Source organism: Watersipora subatra, chromosome 8, assembly GCF_963576615.1.
Source record: "Watersipora subatra chromosome 8, tzWatSuba1.1, whole genome shotgun sequence".
In the NCBI taxonomy this organism is placed as follows: Eukaryota; Metazoa; Bryozoa; class Gymnolaemata; order Cheilostomatida; family Watersiporidae; genus Watersipora; species Watersipora subatra.
The window spans coordinates 25,664,560-25,683,903 of NC_088715.1; the positions used below are offsets into that span (position 1 = coordinate 25,664,560).

At 38.6% G+C, this 19,344-nt stretch overlaps 12 non-coding genes across 12 annotated transcripts; all 12 read right to left on the minus strand.

The window, feature by feature from the left end:
* Positions 1-4,079: 4,079 nt before the first annotated feature.
* On the minus strand, positions 4,080-4,153 carry Trnan-guu (transfer RNA asparagine (anticodon GUU)). The gene has a single exon. It is a non-coding gene; the product is annotated as a tRNA-Asn (tRNA).
* A 257-nt stretch (positions 4,154-4,410) lies between these two features.
* On the minus strand, positions 4,411-4,484 carry Trnas-gcu (transfer RNA serine (anticodon GCU)). The gene has a single exon. It is a non-coding gene; the product is annotated as a tRNA-Ser (tRNA).
* A 3,885-nt stretch (positions 4,485-8,369) lies between these two features.
* On the minus strand, positions 8,370-8,443 carry Trnan-guu (transfer RNA asparagine (anticodon GUU)). Its single transcript has one exon. It is a non-coding gene; the product is annotated as a tRNA-Asn (tRNA).
* A 253-nt stretch (positions 8,444-8,696) lies between these two features.
* Trnan-guu (transfer RNA asparagine (anticodon GUU)) lies at positions 8,697-8,770 on the minus strand. Its single transcript has one exon. It is a non-coding gene; the product is annotated as a tRNA-Asn (tRNA).
* Positions 8,771-9,358: 588 nt separating this feature from the next.
* Trnan-guu (transfer RNA asparagine (anticodon GUU)) lies at positions 9,359-9,432 on the minus strand. Its single transcript has one exon. It is a non-coding gene; the product is annotated as a tRNA-Asn (tRNA).
* A 913-nt stretch (positions 9,433-10,345) lies between these two features.
* On the minus strand, positions 10,346-10,419 carry Trnan-guu (transfer RNA asparagine (anticodon GUU)). Its single transcript has one exon. It is a non-coding gene; the product is annotated as a tRNA-Asn (tRNA).
* A 586-nt stretch (positions 10,420-11,005) lies between these two features.
* Trnan-guu (transfer RNA asparagine (anticodon GUU)) lies at positions 11,006-11,079 on the minus strand. The gene has a single exon. It is a non-coding gene; the product is annotated as a tRNA-Asn (tRNA).
* Positions 11,080-14,966: 3,887 nt separating this feature from the next.
* On the minus strand, positions 14,967-15,040 carry Trnan-guu (transfer RNA asparagine (anticodon GUU)). Its single transcript has one exon. It is a non-coding gene; the product is annotated as a tRNA-Asn (tRNA).
* Positions 15,041-15,293: 253 nt separating this feature from the next.
* Positions 15,294-15,367, minus strand: Trnan-guu (transfer RNA asparagine (anticodon GUU)). The gene has a single exon. It is a non-coding gene; the product is annotated as a tRNA-Asn (tRNA).
* Positions 15,368-15,955: 588 nt separating this feature from the next.
* Positions 15,956-16,029, minus strand: Trnan-guu (transfer RNA asparagine (anticodon GUU)). Its single transcript has one exon. It is a non-coding gene; the product is annotated as a tRNA-Asn (tRNA).
* Positions 16,030-16,942: 913 nt separating this feature from the next.
* Positions 16,943-17,016, minus strand: Trnan-guu (transfer RNA asparagine (anticodon GUU)). The gene has a single exon. It is a non-coding gene; the product is annotated as a tRNA-Asn (tRNA).
* Positions 17,017-17,602: 586 nt separating this feature from the next.
* Positions 17,603-17,676, minus strand: Trnan-guu (transfer RNA asparagine (anticodon GUU)). Its single transcript has one exon. It is a non-coding gene; the product is annotated as a tRNA-Asn (tRNA).
* Between the last annotated feature and the right edge of the window lie 1,668 nt (positions 17,677-19,344).

A 19,344-nucleotide genomic window follows, 5' to 3' on the forward strand; every position in this document is an offset into this window, starting at 1 on the left:
CGTGCTACCGCCATGCACCCCAAAGAGAACATGGCAGAATACCTAATCTGTTAAACGAGCATGACAAAGTTTTAATTTCAAGAGTTATAATACTGACTGTGCCAAAATTATTAGGGCTCGTCACTGGGTGTGCTTGAACCACCAACTTTTCGATTAACAGCCGAATGCATTAACCGATATAGTGACAGAGACATCATATCAGACGATTGAATCTGTGGCACGAGCATGACAACAAGACATTTGCTGGTTTTAAATACTATTTCTATTAAAATTAAAAACAATCATCGATTCCAGAATTTCAACCACCAACTGTTCGGTCACCAACCGAACGTGCTACCGCCATGCACCCCAAAGATAACATGGCAGAATACCTAATCTGTTAAACGAGCATGACAAAGTTTTAATTTCAAGAGTTATAATACTGAGTGTGCCAAAATTATTAGGGCTCGTCCCTGGGTGTGCTTGAACCACCAACTTTTCGATTAACAGCCGAATGCATTAACCGATTTAGTGACAGAGACATCATATCAGACGATTGAATCTGTGAAACGAGCATGACAACAAATCATGTGCTGGTTGTTAATACTGCTTCTATTAAAATTAAAAACAATCGTCAATGGCGGAAATTCAACTACCAACTGTTCGGTTAGCAAACGATCGTGCTACCGACATGCGCCAAAAAGACGAGATGTCAGAATATATTTATTCTGTGAAATGAGCAATACTAAAATTTATTTTCAAGAGTTATCATAGTGACTGTGCCAAAATTATAAGGGCTCATCCCTGGGTGGGCTTGAACCACCAACCTTTCGGTTAACAGCCGAACGCGCTAACCGATTGCACCACAGAGACAAGATATCAGACTATTTAATCTGTGAAACGAGCATGACAACAAATCATTTGCTGGTTTTTAATACTATTTCCATTAAAATTAAAAACAATCGTCAATGCCAGAAGTTCAACCACCAACTGTTCGGTTACCAAACGATCGTGCTACCGACATGTGCCAAAAAGACTGTCAGAATATATTTAATCGTTGAAACGAGCAATGCTAAAAATTATTTTCAAGACTTACAATAGTGCATGTACGAAAATTATAAGGACTCGTCCCTGGGTGGGCTTGAACCACCAATCTTTCGGTTAACAGCCGAACACGCTAACTGATTGCGCCACAGAGACAAGATATCAGACTATTTAATCTGTGAAACAAGCGTCACAACAAATCATTTGCTGGTTTTTAATACTATTTCTATTAAAATTAAAAACAATCGTCAATGGCAGAAATTCAACTACCAACTGTTCGGTTAGCAAACGATCGTGCTACCGACAAGCGCCAAAAAAACGAGATGTCAGAATATATTTAATCTGTGAAATGAGCAATACTAGAATTTATTTTCAAGAGTTATCATAGTGACTGTGCCAAAATTATAAGTGCTCGTCCCTGGGTGGGCTTGAACCACCAACCTTTCGGTTAACAGCCGAACGCACTAACCGATTGCACCACAGAGACAAGATATCAGACTATTTAATCTGTGAAACAAGCATGACAACAAATCATTTGCTGGTTTTTAATACTATTTCTATTAAAATTAAAAACAATCGTCAATGGCAGAAATTCAACTACCAACTGTTCGGTTAGCAAACGATCGTGCTACCGACAAGCGCCAAAAAAACGAGATGTCAGAATATATTTAATCGTTGAAACGAGCAATGCTAAAAATTATTTTCAAGACTTACAATAGTGCATGTACCAAACTTATAAGGGCTCATACCTGGGTGGGCTAGAACCACCAACCTTTCGGTTAACAGCCGAACGCGCTAACCGATTGCGCCACAGAGACAAGATATCAGACTATTTAACCTGTGAAACGAGCATGACAACAAATCATTTGCTGCTTTTTTAATACTGCTTCTATTAAAATTAAAAACAATTGTCAATGCCAGAAGTTCAACCACCAACTGTTCGGTTACCAAACGATCGTGCTACCGACATGTGCCAAAAAGACGACATGTCAGAATATATTTAATCGTTGAAACGAGCAATGCTAAAAATTATTTTCAAGACTTACAATAGTGCATGTACTAAAATTATAAGGGCTCGTCCCTGGGTGGGCTTGAACCATCAACCTTTCGGTTAACAGCCGAACGCACTAACCGATTGCACCACAGAGACAAGATATCAGACTATTTAATCTGTGAAACGAGCATGACAACAAAGCATTTGCTAGTTGTTAATACTATTTCCATTAAAATTAAAAACAATCATCAATGCCAGAAGTTCAACCACCAACTGTTCGGTTACCAACCGAACGTGCTACCGCCATGCACCACAAAAATAACATGGCAGAATATATTTAATCTGTGAAATGAGCAACAATAAAATTTGTTTTCAAGAGTTTTCTTAGTGATTGTGCCAAAATTATAAGGGCTCATCCCTGGGTGGGCTTGAACCACCAACCTTTCGGTTAACAGCCGAACACGCTAACCGAATGCACCACAGAGACAAGATATCAAACTATTTAATCTGTGAAACGAGCATGACCACAAATCATTTGCTGGTTTTTAATACTGCTTCTATTAAAATTAAAAACAATCGTCAATAGCAGAAATTCAACTACCAGCTGTTCGGTTAGCAAACAATCGTGCTACCGACATGCGCCAAAAAGACGAGATGTCAGAATATATTTAATCGCTGAAACGAGCAACGCTAAAAATTATTTTCAAGACTTACAATAGTGCATGTACCAAAATTATAAGGACTCGTCCCTGGGTGGGCTTGAACCACCAACCTTTCGATTAACAGCCGAACGCACTAACCGATTGCACCACAGAGACAAGATATCAGACTATTTAATCTGTGAAACGAGCATGACAACAAGACATTTGCTGGTTTTAAATACTATTTCTATTAAAATTAAAAACAATCATCGATTCCAGAGTTTCAACCACCAACTGTTCGGTCACCAACCGAACGTGCTACCGCCATGCACCCCAAAGATAACATGGCAGAATACCTAATCCGTTAAACGAGCATGACAAAGTTTTAATTTCAAGAGTTATAATACTGAGTGTGCCAAAATTATTAGGGCTCGTCACTGGGTGTGCTTGAACCACCAACTTTTTGATTAACAGCCGAATGCATTAACCGATTTAGTGACAGAGACATCATATCAGACGATTGAATCTGTGAAACGAGCATGACAACAAATCATGTGCTGGTTTTTAATACTGCTTCTATTAAAATTAAAAACAATCGTTAATGGCGGAAATTCAACTACCAACTGTTCGGTTAGCAAACGATCGTGCTACCGACATGCGCCAAAAAGACGAGATGTCAGAATATATTTATTCTGTGAAATGAGCAATACTAAAATTTATTTTCAAGAGTTATCATAGTGACTGTGCCAATATTATAAGGGCTCATCCCTGGGTGGGCTTGAACCACCAACCTTGCGGTTAACAGCCGAACGCGCTAACCGATTGCACCACAGAGACAAGATATCAGATGATTTAATCTGTTAAACGAGCATGACAACAAATCATTTGCTGGTTTTTAATACTATTTCCATTAAAATTAAAAACAATCGTCAATGCCAGAAATTCAACCACCGACTGTTCGGTTACCAAACGATCGTGCTACCGACATGTGCCAAAAAGACTGTCAGAATATATTTAATCGTTGAAACGAGCAATGCTAAAAATTATTTTCAAGACTTACAATAGTGCATGTACGAAAATTATAAGGACTCGTCCCTGGGTGGGCTTGAACCACCAATCTTTCGGTTAACAGCCGAACGCGCTAACCGATTGCACCACAGAGACAAGATATCAGACTATTTAATCTGTGAAACGAGCGTGACAACAAAGCATTTGCTGGTTTTTAATACTATTTCTATTAAAATTAAAAACAATCGTCAATGGCAGAAATTCAACTACCAACTGTTCGGTTAGCAAACGATCGTGCTACCGACAAGCGCCAAAAAAACGAGATGTCAGAATATATTTAATCTGTGAAATGAGCAATACTAAAATTTATTTTCAAGAGTTATCATAGTGACTGTGCCAAAATTATAAGGGCTCATCCCTGGGTGGGCTTGAACCACCAACCTTTCGGTTAACAGCCGAACGCGCTAACCGATTGCGCCACAGAGACAAGATATCAGACTATTTAATCTGTGAAACGAGCATGACAACAAATCATTTGCTGGTTTTTAATACTTTTTCTATTAAAATTAAAAACAATCGTCAATGGCAGAAATTCAACTACCAACTGTTCGGTTAGCAAACGATCGTGCTACCGACAAGCGCCAAAAAAACGAGATGTCAGAATATATTTAATCTGTGAAATGAGCAATACTAGAACTTATTTTCAAGAGTTATCATAGTGACTGTGCCAAAATTATAAGTGCTCGTCCCTGGGTGTGCTTGAACCACCAACCTTTCGGTTAGCAGCCGAACGCGCTAACCGATTGCGCCACAGAGACAAGATATCAGACTATTTAATCTGTTAAACGAGCAAGACAACAAAGCATTTGCTGGTTTTTAATACTATTTCTATTAAAATTAAAAACAATCGTCAATGGCAGAAATTCAACTACCAACTGTTCGGTTAGCACACGATCGTGCTACCGACATGTGCCAAAAAGACCAAATGTCAGAATATATTTAATCGCTGAAACGAGCAACGCTAAAAATTATTTTCAAGACTTACAATAGTGCATGTACCAAAATTATAAGGACTCGTCCCTGGGTGGGCTTGAACCACCAACCTTTCGATTAACAGCCGAACGCACTAACCGATTGCACCACAGAGACAAGATATCAGACTATTTAATCTGTGAAACGAGCATGACAACAAGACATTTGCTGGTTTTAAATACTATTTCTATTAAAATTAAAAACAATCATCAATTCCAGAATTTCAACCACCAACTGTTCGGTCACCAACCGAACGTGCTACCGCCATGCACCCCAAAGATAACATGGCAGAATACCTAATCTGTTAAACGAGCATGACAAAGTTTTAATTTCAAGAGTTATAATACTGACTGCGCCAAAAAAATTAGGGCTCGTCACTGGGTGTGCTTGAACCACCAACTTTTCGATTAACAGCCGAATGCATTAACCGATTTAGTGACAGAGACATCATATCAGACGATTGAATCTGTGAAACGAGCATGACAACAAATCATTTGCTGGTTTTTAATACTATTTCCCTTAAAATTAAAAACAATCGTCAATGCCAGAAGTTCAACCACCAACTGTTCGGTTACCAAACGATCGTGCTACCGACATGTGCCAAAAAGACTGTCAGAATATATTTAATCGTTGAAACGAGCAATGCTAAAAATTATTTTCAAGACTTACAATAGTGCATGTACGAAAATTATAAGGACTCGTCCCTGGGTGGGCTTGAACCACCAACCTTTCGGTTAACAGCCGAACGCGCTAACCGATTGCACCACAGAGACAAGATATCAGACTATTTAATCTGTGAAACGAGCGTGACAACAAATCATTTGCTAGTTTTTAATACTATTTCCATTAAAATTAAAAACAATCATCAATGCCAGAAGTTCAACCACCAACTGTTCGGTTACCAAACGATCGTGCTACCGCCATGCACCCCAAAGATAACATGGCAGAATACCTAATCTGTTAAACGAGCATGACAAAGTTTTAATTTCAAGAGTTATAATACTGAGTGTGCCAAAATTATTAGTGCTCGTCACTGGGTGTGCTTGAACCACCAACTTTTCGATTAACAGCCGAATGCATTAACCGATTTAGTGACAGAGACATCATATCAGACGATTGAATCTGTGAAACGAGCGTGACAACAAATCATGTGCTGGTTTATAATACTGCTTCTATTAAAATTAAAAACAATCGTTAATGGCGGAAATTCAACTACCAACTGTTCGGTTAGCAAACGATCGTCCTACCGACATGCGCCAAAAAGACGAGATGTCAGAATATATTTATTCTGTGAAATGAGCAGTACTAAAATTTATTTTCAAGAGTTATCATAGTGACTGTGCCAAAATTATAAGGGCTCATCCCTGGGTGGGCTTGAACCACCAACCTTTCGGTTAACAGCCGAACGCGCTAACCGATTGCGCCGCAGAGACAAGATATCAGACTATTTAATCTGTGAAACGAGCATGACAACAAATCATTTGCTGGTTTTTAATACTATTTCTATTAAAATTAAAAACAATCGTCAATGCCAGAATTTCAACCACCAACTGTTCGGTTACCAAACGATCGTGCTACCGACATGTGCCAAAAAGACTGTCAGAATATATTTAATCGTTGAAACGAGCAATGCTAAAAATTATTTTCAAGACTTACAATAGTGCATGTACGAAAATTATAAGGACTCGTCCCTGGGTGGGCTTGAACCACCAATCTTTCGGGTTAACAGCCGAACGCGCTAACCGATTGCGCCACAGAGACAAGATATCAGACTATTTAATCTGTGAAACGAGCGTGACAACAAATCATTTGCTGGTTTTTAATACTATTTCTATTAAAATTAAAAACAATCGTCAATGGCAGAAATTCAACTACCAACTGTTCGGTTAGCAAACGATCGTGCTACCGACAAGCGCCAAAAAAACGAGATGTCAGAATATATTTAATCTGTGAAATGAGCAATACTAAAATTTATTTTCAAGAGTTATCATAGTGACTGTGCCAAAATTATAAGGGCTCATCCCTGGGTGGGCTTGAACCACCAACCTTTAGGTTAACAGCCGAACGCGCTAACCGATTGCACCACCGAGACAAGATATCAGACTATTTAATCTGTGAAACGAGCATGACAACAAATCATTTGCTGGTTTTTAATACTGCTTCTATTAAAATTAAAAACAATCGTCAATAGCAGAAATTCAACTACCAGCTGTTCGGTTAGCAAACGATCGTGCTACCGACATGCGCCAAAAAGATGAGATGTCAGAATATATTTAATCGCTGAAACGAGCAACGCTAAAAATTATTTTCAAGACTTACAATAGTGCATGTACCAAAATTATAAGGACTCGTCCCTGGGTGGGCTTGAACCACCAACCTTTCGATTAAAAGCCGAACGCACTAACCGATTGCACCACAGAGACAAGATATCAGACTATTTAATCTGTGAAACGAGCATGACCACAAATCATTTGCTGGTTTTTAATACTTTTTCTATTAAAATTAAAAACAATCGTCAATGGCAGAAATTCAACTACCAACTGTTCGGTTAGCAAACGATCGTGCTACCGACAAGCGCCAAAAAAACGAGATGTCAGAATATATTTAATCTGTGAAATGAGCAATACTAGAATTTATTTTCAAGAGTTATCATAGTGACTGTGCCAAAATTATAAGTGCTCGTCCCTGGGTGGGCTTGAACCACCAACCTTTCGGTTAACAGCCGAACACGCTAACCGAATGCACCACAGAGACAAGATATCAAACTATTTAATCTGTGAAACGAGCATGACAACAAATCATTTGCTGGTTTTTAATACTGCTTCTATTAAAATTAAAAACGATCGTCAATAGCAGAAATTCAACTAACAGCTGTTCGGTTAGCAAACGATCGTGCTACCGACATGCGCCAAAAAGACGAGATGTCAGAATATATTTAATCGCTGAAACGAGCAACGCTAAAAATTATTTTCAAGACTTACAATAGTGCATGTACAAAAATTATAAGGACTCGTCCCTGGGTGGGCTTGAACCACCAACCTTTCGATTAACAGCCGAACGCACTAACCGATTGCACCACAGAGACAAGATATCAGACTATTTAATCTGTGAAACGAGCATGACAACAAGACATTTGCTGGTTTTAAATACTATTTCTATTAAAATTAAAAACAATCATCGATTCCAGAATTTCAACCACCAACTGTTCGGTCACCAACCGAACGCGCTACCGCCATGCACCCCAAAGATAACATGGCAGAATACCTAATCTGTTAAACGAGCATGACAAAGTTTTAATTTCAAGAGTTATAATACTGAGTGTGCCAAAATTATTAGGGCTCGTCACTGGGTGTGCTTGAACCACCAACTTTTCGATTAACAGCCGAATGCATTAACCGATTTAGTGACAGAGACATCATATCAGACGATTGAATCTGTGAAACGAGCGTGACAACAAATCATGTGCTGGTTTATAATACTGCTTCTATTAAAATTAAAAACAATCGTTAATGGCGGAAATTCAACTACCAACTGTTCGGTTAGCAAACGATCGTCCTACCGACATGCGCCAAAAAGACGAGATGTCAGAATATATTTATTCTGTGAAATGAGCAATACTAAAATTTATTTTCAAGAGTTATCATAGTGACTGTGCCAAAATTATAAGGGCTCATCCCTGGGTGGGCTTGAACCACCAACCTTTCGGTTAACAGCCGAACGCGCTAACCGATTGCGCCACAGAGACAAGATATCAGACTATTTAATCTGTGAAACGAGCATGACAACAAATCATTTGCTGGTTTTTAATACTATTTCTATTAAAATTAAAAACAATCGTCAATGCCAGAATTTCAACCACCAACTGTTCGGTTACCAAACGATCGTGCTACCGACATGTGCCAAAAAGACTGTCAGAATATATTTAATCGTTGAAACGAGCAATGCTAAAAATTATTTTCAAGACTTACAATAGTGCATGTACGAAAATTATAAGGACTCGTCCCTGGGTGGGCTTGAACCACCAATCTTTCGGTTAACAGCCGAACGCGCTAACCGATTGCGCCACAGAGACAAGATATCAGACTATTTAATCTGTGAAACGAGCGTGACAACAAATCATTTGCTGGTTTTTAATACTATTTCTATTAAAATTAAAAACAATCGTCAATGGCAGAAATTCAACTACCAGCTGTTCGGTTAGCAAACGATCGTGCTACCGACATGCGCCAAAAAGATGAGATGTCAGAATATATTTAATCGCTGAAACGAGCAACGCTAAAAATTATTTTCAAGACTTACAATAGTGCATGTACCAAAATTATAAGGACTCGTCCCTGGGTGGGCTTGAACCACCAACCTTTCGATTAAAAGCCGAACGCACTAACCGATTGCACCACAGAGACAAGATATCAGACTATTTAATCTGTGAAACGAGCATGACCACAAATCATTTGCTGGTTTTTAATACTTTTTCTATTAAAATTAAAAACAATCGTCAATGGCAGAAATTCAACTACCAACTGTTCGGTTAGCAAACGATCGTGCTACCGACAAGCGCCAAAAAAACGAGATGTCAGAATATATTTAATCTGTGAAATGAGCAATACTAGAATTTATTTTCAAGAGTTATCATAGTGACTGTGCCAAAATTATAAGTGCTCGTCCCTGGGTGGGCTTGAACCACCAACCTTTCGGTTAACAGCCGAACGCGCTAACCGATTGCGCCACAGAGACAAGATATCAGACTATTTAATCTGTTAAACGAGCGTGACAACAAAGCATTTGCTGGTTTTTAATACTATTTCTATTAAAATTAAAAACAATCGTCAATGGCAGAAATTCAACTACCAACTGTTCGGTTAGCAAACGATCGTGCTACCGACATGTGCCAAAAAGACGAAATGTCAGAATATATTTAATCGCTGAAACGAGCAACGCTAAAAATTATTTTCAAGACTTACAATAGTGCATGTACCAAAATTATAAGGACTCGTCCCTGGGTGGGCTTGAACCACCAACCTTTCGATTAACAGCCGAACGCACTAACCGATTGCACCACAGAGACAAGATATCAGACTATTTAATCTGTGAAACGAGCATGACAACAAGACATTTGCTGGTTTTAAATACTATTTCTATTAAAATTAAAAACAATCATCAATTCCAGAATTTCAACCACCAACTGTTCGGTCACCAACCGAACGTGCTACCGCCATGCACCCCAAAGATAACATGGCAGAATACCTAATCTGTTAAACGAGCATGACAAAGTTTTAATTTCAAGAGTTATAATACTGACTGCGCCAAAAATATTAGGGCTCGTCACTGGGTGTGCTTGAACCACCAACTTTTCGATTAACAGCCGAATGCATTAACCGATTTAGTGACAGAGACATCATATCAGACGATTGAATCTGTGAAACGAGCATGACAACAAATCATGTGCTGGTTTTTAATACTGCTTCTATTAAAATTAAAAACAATCGTTAATGGCGGAAATTCAACTACCAACTGTTCGGTTAGCAAACGATCGTGCTACCGACATGTGCCAAAAAGACTGTCAGAATATATTTAATCGTTGAAACGAGCAATGCTAAAAATTATTTTCAAGACTTACAATAGTGCATGTACGAAAATTATAAGGACTCGTCCCTGGGTGGGCTTGAACCACCAATCTTTCGGTTAACAGCCGAACGCGCTAACCGATTGCGCCACAGAGACAAGATATCAGACTATTTAATCTGTGAAACGAGCGTGACAACAAATCATATGCTGGTTTTTAATACTATTTCTATTAAAATTAAAAACAATCGTCAATGGCAGAAATTCAACTACCAACTGTTCGGTCACCAACCGAACGTGCTACCGCCATGCACCCCAAAGATAACATGGCAGAATACCTAATCTGTTAAACGAGCATGACAAAGTTTTAATTTCAAGAGTTATAATACTGAGTGTGCCAAAATTATTAGGGCTCGTCACTGGGTGTGCTTGAACCACCAACTTTTCGATTAACAGCCGAATGCATTAACCGATTTAGTGACAGAGACATCATATCAGACGATTGATTCTGTGAAACGAGCATGACAACAAATCATGTGCTGGTTTTTAATACTGCTTCTATTAAAATTAAAAACAATCGTTAATGGCGGAAATTCAACTACCAACTGTTCGGTTAGCAAACGATCGTGCTACCGACATGTGCCAAAAAGACGACATGTCAGAATATATTTAATCGTTGAAACGAGCAATGCTAAAAATTATTTTCAAGACTTACAATAGTGCATGTACTAAAATTATAAGTGCTCGTCCCTGGGTGGGCTTGAACCACCAACCTTTCGGTTAACAGCCGAACGCGCTAACCGATTGCGCCACAGAGACAAGATATCAGACTATTTAATCTGTTAAACGAGCGTGACAACAAAGCATTTGCTGGTTTTTAATACTATTTCTATTAAAATTAAAAACAATCGTCAATGGCAGAAATTCAACTACCAACTGTTCGGTTAGCAAACGATCGTGCTACCGACATGTGCCAAAAAGACGAAATGTCAGAATATATTTAATCGCTGAAACGAGCATCGCTAAAAATTATTTTCAAGACTTACAATAGTGCATGTACCAAAATTATAAGGACTCGTCCCTGGGTGGGCTTGAACCACCAACCTTTCGATTAACAGCCGAACGCACTAACCGATTGCACCACAGAGACAAGATATCAGACTATTTAATCTGTGAAACGAGCATGACAACAAGACATTTGCTGGTTTTAAATACTATTTCTATTAAATTTAAAAACAATCATCAATTCCAGAATTTCAACCACCAACTGTTCGGTCACCAACCGAACGTGCTACCGCCATGCACCCCAAAGATAACATGGCAGAATACCTAATCTGTTAAACGAGCATGACAAAGTTTTAATTTCAAGAGTTATAATACTGACTGCGCCAAAAATATTAGGGCTCGTCACTGGGTGTGCTTGAACCACCAACTTTTCGATTAACAGCCGAATGCATTAACCGATTTAGTGACAGAGACATCATATCAGACGATTGAATCTGTGAAACGAGCATGACAACAAATCATTTGCTGGTTTTTAATACTATTTCCATTAAAATTAAAAACAATCGTCAATGCCAGAAGTTCAACCACCAACTGTTCGGTTACCAAACGATCGTGCTACCGACATGTGCCAAAAAGACTGTCAGAATATATTTAATCGTTGAAACGAGCAATGCTAAAAATTATTTTCAAGACTTACAACAGTGCATGTACGAAAATTATAAGGACTCGTCCCTGGGTGGGCTTGAACCACCAACCTTTCGATTAACAGCCGAACGCACTAACCGATTGCACCACAGAGACAAGATATCAGACTATTTAATCTGTGAAACGAGCGTGACAACAAATCATTTGCTAGTTTTTAATACTATTTCCATTAAAATTAAAAACAATCATCAATGCCAGAAGTTCAACCACCAACTGTTCGGTTACCAAACGATCGTGCTACCGACATGTGCCAAAAAGACTAAATGTCAGAATATATTTAATCGCTGAAACGAGCAACGCTAAAAATTAATTTCAAGACTTACAACAGTGCATGTACCAAAATTATAAGGACTCGTCCCTGGGTGGGCTTGAACCACCAACCTTTCGATTAACAGCCGAACGCACTAACCGATTGCACCACAGAGACAAGATATCAGACTATTTAATCTGTGAAACGAGCATGACAACAAGACATTTGCTGGTTTTTAATACTATTTCCATTAAAATTAAAAACAATCGTCAATGCCAGAAGTTCAACCACCAACTGTTCGGTTACCAAACGATCGTGCTACCGACATGTGCCAAAAAGACTGTCAGAATATATTTAATCGTTGAAACGAGCAATGCTAAAAATTATTTTCAAGACTTACAATAGTGCATGTACGAAAATTATAAGGACTCGTCCCTGGGTGGGCTTGAACCACCAATCTTTCGGTTAACAGCCGAACACGCTAACTGATTGCGCCACAGAGACAAGATATCAGACTATTTAATCTGTGAAACAAGCGTCACAACAAATCATTTGCTGGTTTTTAATACTATTTCTATTAAAATTAAAAACAATCGTCAATGGCAGAAATTCAACTACCAACTGTTCGGTTAGCAAACGATCGTGCTACCGACAAGCGCCAAAAAAACGAGATGTCAGAATATATTTAATCTGTGAAATGAGCAATACTAGAATTTATTTTCAAGAGTTATCATAGTGACTGTGCCAAAATTATAAGTGCTCGTCCCTGGGTGGGCTTGAACCACCAACCTTTCGGTTAACAGCCGAACGCACTAACCGATTGCACCACAGAGACAAGATATCAGACTATTTAATCTGTGAAACAAGCATGACAACAAATCATTTGCTGGTTTTTAATACTATTTCTATTAAAATTAAAAACAATCGTCAATGGCAGAAATTCAACTACCAACTGTTCGGTTAGCAAACGATCGTGCTACCGACAAGCGCCAAAAAAACGAGATGTCAGAATATATTTAATCGTTGAAACGAGCAATGCTAAAAATTATTTTCAAGACTTACAATAGTGCATGTACCAAACTTATAAGGGCTCATACCTGGGTGGGCTAGAACCACCAACCTTTCGGTTAACAGCCGAACGCGCTAACCGATTGCGCCACAGAGACAAGATATCAGACTATTTAACCTGTGAAACGAGCATGACAACAAATCATTTGCTGCTTTTTTAATACTGCTTCTATTAAAATTAAAAACAATTGTCAATGCCAGAAGTTCAACCACCAACTGTTCGGTTACCAAACGATCGTGCTACCGACATGTGCCAAAAAGACGACATGTCAGAATATATTTAATCGTTGAAACGAGCAATGCTAAAAATTATTTTCAAGACTTACAATAGTGCATGTACTAAAATTATAAGGGCTCGTCCCTGGGTGGGCTTGAACCATCAACCTTTCGGTTAACAGCCGAACGCACTAACCGATTGCACCACAGAGACAAGATATCAGACTATTTAATCTGTGAAACGAGCATGACAACAAAGCATTTGCTAGTTGTTAATACTATTTCCATTAAAATTAAAAACAATCATCAATGCCAGAAGTTCAACCACCAACTGTTCGGTTACCAACCGAACGTGCTACCGCCATGCACCACAAAAATAACATGGCAGAATATATTTAATCTGTGAAATGAGCAACAATAAAATTTGTTTTCAAGAGTTTTCTTAGTGATTGTGCCAAAATTATAAGGGCTCATCCCTGGGTGGGCTTGAACCACCAACCTTTCGGTTAACAGCCGAACACGCTAACCGAATGCACCACAGAGACAAGATATCAAACTATTTAATCTGTGAAACGAGCATGACCACAAATCATTTGCTGGTTTTTAATACTGCTTCTATTAAAATTAAAAACAATCGTCAATAGCAGAAATTCAACTACCAGCTGTTCGGTTAGCAAACGATCGTGCTACCGACATGCGCCAAAAAGACGAGATGTCAGAATATATTTAATCGCTGAAACGAGCAACGCTAAAAATTATTTTCAAGACTTACAATAGTGCATGTACCAAAATTATAAGGACTCGTCCCTGGGTGGGCTTGAACCACCAACCTTTCGATTAACAGCCGAACGCACTAACCGATTGCACCACAGAGACAAGATATCAGACTATTTAATCTGTGAAACGAGCATGACAACAAGACATTTGCTGGTTTTAAATACTATTTCTATTAAAATTAAAAACAATCATCGATTCCAGAATTTCAACCACCAACTGTTCGGTCACCAACCGAACGCGCTACCGCCATGCACCCCAAAGATAACATGGCAGAATACCTAATCTGTTAAACGAGCATGACAAAGTTTTAATTTCAAGAGTTATAATACTGAGTGTGCCAAAATTATTAGGGCTCGTCACTGGGTGTGCTTGAACCACCAACTTTTCGATTAACAGCCGAATGCATTAACCGATTTAGTGACAGAGACATCATATCAGACGATTGAATCTGTGAAACGAGCGTGACAACAAATCATGTGCTGGTTTATAATACTGCTTCTATTAAAATTAAAAACAATCGTTAATGGCGGAAATTCAACTACCAACTGTTCGGTTAGCAAACGATCGTCCTACCGACATGCGCCAAAAAGACGAGATGTCAGAATATATTTATTCTGTGAAATGAGCAATACTAAAATTTATTTTCAAGAGTTATCATAGTGACTGTGCCAAAATTATAAGGGCTCATCCCTGGGTGGGCTTGAACCACCAACCTTTCGGTTAACAGCCGAACGCGCTAACCGATTGCGCCACAGAGACAAGATATCAGACTATTTAATCTGTGAAACGAGCATGACAACAAATCATTTGCTGGTTTTTAATACTATTTCTATTAAAATTAAAAACAATCGTCAATGCCAGAATTTCAACCACCAACTGTTCGGTTACCAAACGATCGTGCTACCGACATGTGCCAAAAAGACTGTCAGAATATATTTAATCGTTGAAACGAGCAATGCTAAAAATTATTTTCAAGACTTACAATAGTGCATGTACGAAAATTATAAGGACTCGTCCCTGGGTGGGCTTGAACCACCAATCTTTCGGTTAACAGCCGAACGCGCTAACCGATTGCGCCACAGAGACAAGATATCAGACTATTTAATCTGTGAAACGAGCGTGACAACAAATCATTTGCTGGTTTTTAATACTATTTCTATTAAAATTAAAAACAATCGTCAATGGCAGAAATTCAACTACCAGCTGTTCGGTTAGCAAACGATCGTGCTACCGACATGCGCCAAAAAGATGAGATGTCAGAATATATTTAATCGCTGAAACGAGCAACGCTAAAAATTATTTTCAAGACTTACAATAGTGCATGTACCAAAATTATAAGGACTCGTCCCTGGGTGGGCTTGAACCACCAACCTTTCGATTAAAAGCCGAACGCACTAACCGATTGCACCACAGAGACAAGATATCAGACTATTTAATCTGTGAAACGAGCATGACCACAAATCATTTGCTGGTTTTTAATACTTTTTCTATTAAAATTAAAAACAATCGTCAATGGCAGAAATTCAACTACCAACTGTTCGGTTAGCAAACGATCGTGCTACCGACAAGCGCCAAAAAAACGAGATGTCAGAATATATTTAATCTGTGAAATGAGCAATACTAGAATTTATTTTCAAGAGTTATCATAGTGACTGTGCCAAAATTATAAGTGCTCGTCCCTGGGTGGGCTTGAACCACCAACCTTTCGGTTAACAGCCGAACGCGCTAACCGATTGCGCCACAGAGACAAGATATCAGACTATTTAATCTGTTAAACGAGCGTGACAACAAAGCATTTGCTGGTTTTTAATACTATTTCTATTAAAATTAAAAACAATCGTCAATGGCAGAAATTCAACTACCAACTGTTCGGTTAGCAAACGATCGTGCTACCGACATGTGCCAAAAAGACGAAATGTCAGAATATATTTAATCGCTGAAACGAGCAACGCTAAAAATTATTTTCAAGACTTACAATAGTGCATGTACCAAAATTATAAGGACTCGTCCCTGGGTGGGCTTGAACCACCAACCTTTCGATTAACAGCCGAACGCACTAACCGATTGCACCACAGAGACAAGATATCAGACTATTTAATCTGTGAAACGAGCATGACAACAAGACATTTGCTGGTTTTAAATACTATTTCTATTAAAATTAAAAACAATCATCAATTCCAGAATTTCAACCACCAACTGTTCGGTCACCAACCGAACGTGCTACCGCCATGCACCCCAAAGATAACATGGCAGAATACCTAATCTGTTAAACGAGCATGACAAAGTTTTAATTTCAAGAGTTATAATACTGACTGCGCCAAAAATATTAGGGCTCGTCACTGGGTGTGCTTGAACCACCAACTTTTCGATTAACAGCCGAATGCATTAACCGATTTAGTGACAGAGACATCATATCAGACGATTGAATCTGTGAAACGAGCATGACAACAAATCATGTGCTGGTTTTTAATACTGCTTCTATTAAAATTAAAAACAATCGTTAATGGCGGAAATTCAACTACCAACTGTTCGGTTAGCAAACGATCGTGCTACCGACATGTGCCAAAAAGACTGTCAGAATATATTTAATCGTTGAAACGAGCAATGCTAAAAATTATTTTCAAGACTTACAATAGTGCATGTACGAAAATTATAAGGACTCGTCCCTGGGTGGGCTTGAACCACCAATCTTTCGGTTAACAGCCGAACGCGCTAACCGATTGCGCCACAGAGACAAGATATCAGACTATTTAATCTGTGAAACGAGCGTGACAACAAATCATATGCTGGTTTTTAATACTATTTCTATTAAAATTAAAAACAATCGTCAATGGCAGAAATTCAACTACCAACTGTTCGGTCACCAACCGAACGTGCTACCGCCATGCACCCCAAAGATAACATGGCAGAATACCTAATCTGTTAAACGAGCATGACAAAGTTTTAATTTCAAGAGTTATAATACTGAGTGTGCCAAAATTATTAGGGCTCGTCACTGGGTGTGCTTGAACCACCAACTTTTCGATTAACAGCCGAATGCATTAACCGATTTAGTGACAGAGACATCATATCAGACGATTGATTCTGTGAAACGAGCATGACAACAAATCATGTGCTGGTTTTTAATACTGCTTCTATTAAAATTAAAAACAATCGTTAATGGCGGAAATTCAACTACCAACTGTTCGGTTAGCAAACGATCGTGCTACCGACATGTGCCAAAAAGACGACATGTCAGAATATATTTAATCGTTGAAACGAGCAATGCTAAAAATTATTTTCAAGACTTACAATAGTGCATGTACTAAAATTATAAGTGCTCGTCCCTGGGTGGGCTTGAACCACCAACCTTTCGGTTAACAGCCGAACGCGCTAACCGATTGCGCCACAGAGACAAGATATCAGACTATTTAATCTGTTAAACGAGCGTGACAACAAAGCATTTGCTGGTTTTTAATACTATTTCTATTAAAATTAAAAACAATCGTCAATGGCAGAAATTCAACTACCAACTGTTCGGTTAGCAAACGATCGTGCTACCGACATGTGCCAAAAAGACGAAATGTCAGAATATATTTAATCGCTGAAACGAGCATCGCTAAAAATTATTTTCAAGACTTACAATAGTGCATGTACCAAAATTATAAGGACTCGTCCCTGGGTGGGCTTGAACCACCAACCTTTCGATTAACAGCCGAACGCACTAACCGATTGCACCACAGAGACAAGATATCAGACTATTTAATCTGTGAAACGAGCATGACAACAAGACATTTGCTGGTTTTAAATACTATTTCTATTAAATTTAAAAACAATCATCAATTCCAGAATTTCAACCACCAACTGTTCGGTCACCAACCGAACGTGCTACCGCCATGCACCCCAAAGATAACATGGCAGAATACCTAATCTGTTAAACGAGCATGACAAAGTTTTAATTTCAAGAGTTATAATACTGACTGCGCCAAAAATATTAGGGCTCGTCACTGGGTGTGCTTGAACCACCAACTTTTCGATTAACAGCCGAATGCATTAACCGATTTAGTGACAGAGACATCATATCAGACGATTGAATCTGTGAAACGAGCATGACAACAAATCATTTGCTGGTTTTTAATACTATTTCCATTAAAATTAAAAACAATCGTCAATGCCAGAAGTTCAACCACCAACTGTTCGGTTACCAAACGATCGTGCTACCGACATGTGCCAAAAAGACTGTCAGAATATATTTAATCGTTGAAACGAGCAATGCTAAAAATTATTTTCAAGACTTACAACAGTGCATGTACGAAAATTATAAGGACTCGTCCCTGGGTGGGCTTGAACCACCAACCTTTCGATTAACAGCCGAACGCACTAACCGATTGCACCACAGAGACAAGATATCAGACTATTTAATCTGTGAAACGAGCGTGACAACAAATCATTTGCTAGTTTTTAATACTATTTCCATTAAAATTAAAAACAATCATCAATGCCAGAAGTTCAACCACCAACTGTTCGGTTACCAAACGATCGTGCTACCGACATGTGCCAAAAAGACTAAATGTCAGAATATATTTAATCGCTGAAACGAGCAACGCTAAAAATTAATTTCAAGACTTACAACAGTGCATGTACCAAAATTATAAGGACTCGTCCCTGGGTGGGCTTGAACCACCAACCTTTCGATTAACAGCCGAACGCACTAACCGATTGCACCACAGAGACAAGATATCAGACTATTTAATCTGTGAAACGAGCATGACAACAAGACATTTGCTGGTTTTTAATACTATTTCCATTAAAATTAAAAACAATCGTCAATGCCAGAAGTTCAACCACCAACTGTTCGGTTACCAAACGATCGTGCTACCGACATGTGCCAAAAAGACTGTCAGAATATATTTAATCGTTGAAACGAGCAATGCTAAAAATTATTTTCAAGACTTACAATAGTGCATGTACGAAAATTATAAGGACTCGTCCCTGGGTGGGCTTGAACCACCAATCTTTCGGTTAACAGCCGAACACGCTAACTGATTGCGCCACAGAGACAAGATATCAGACTATTTAATCTG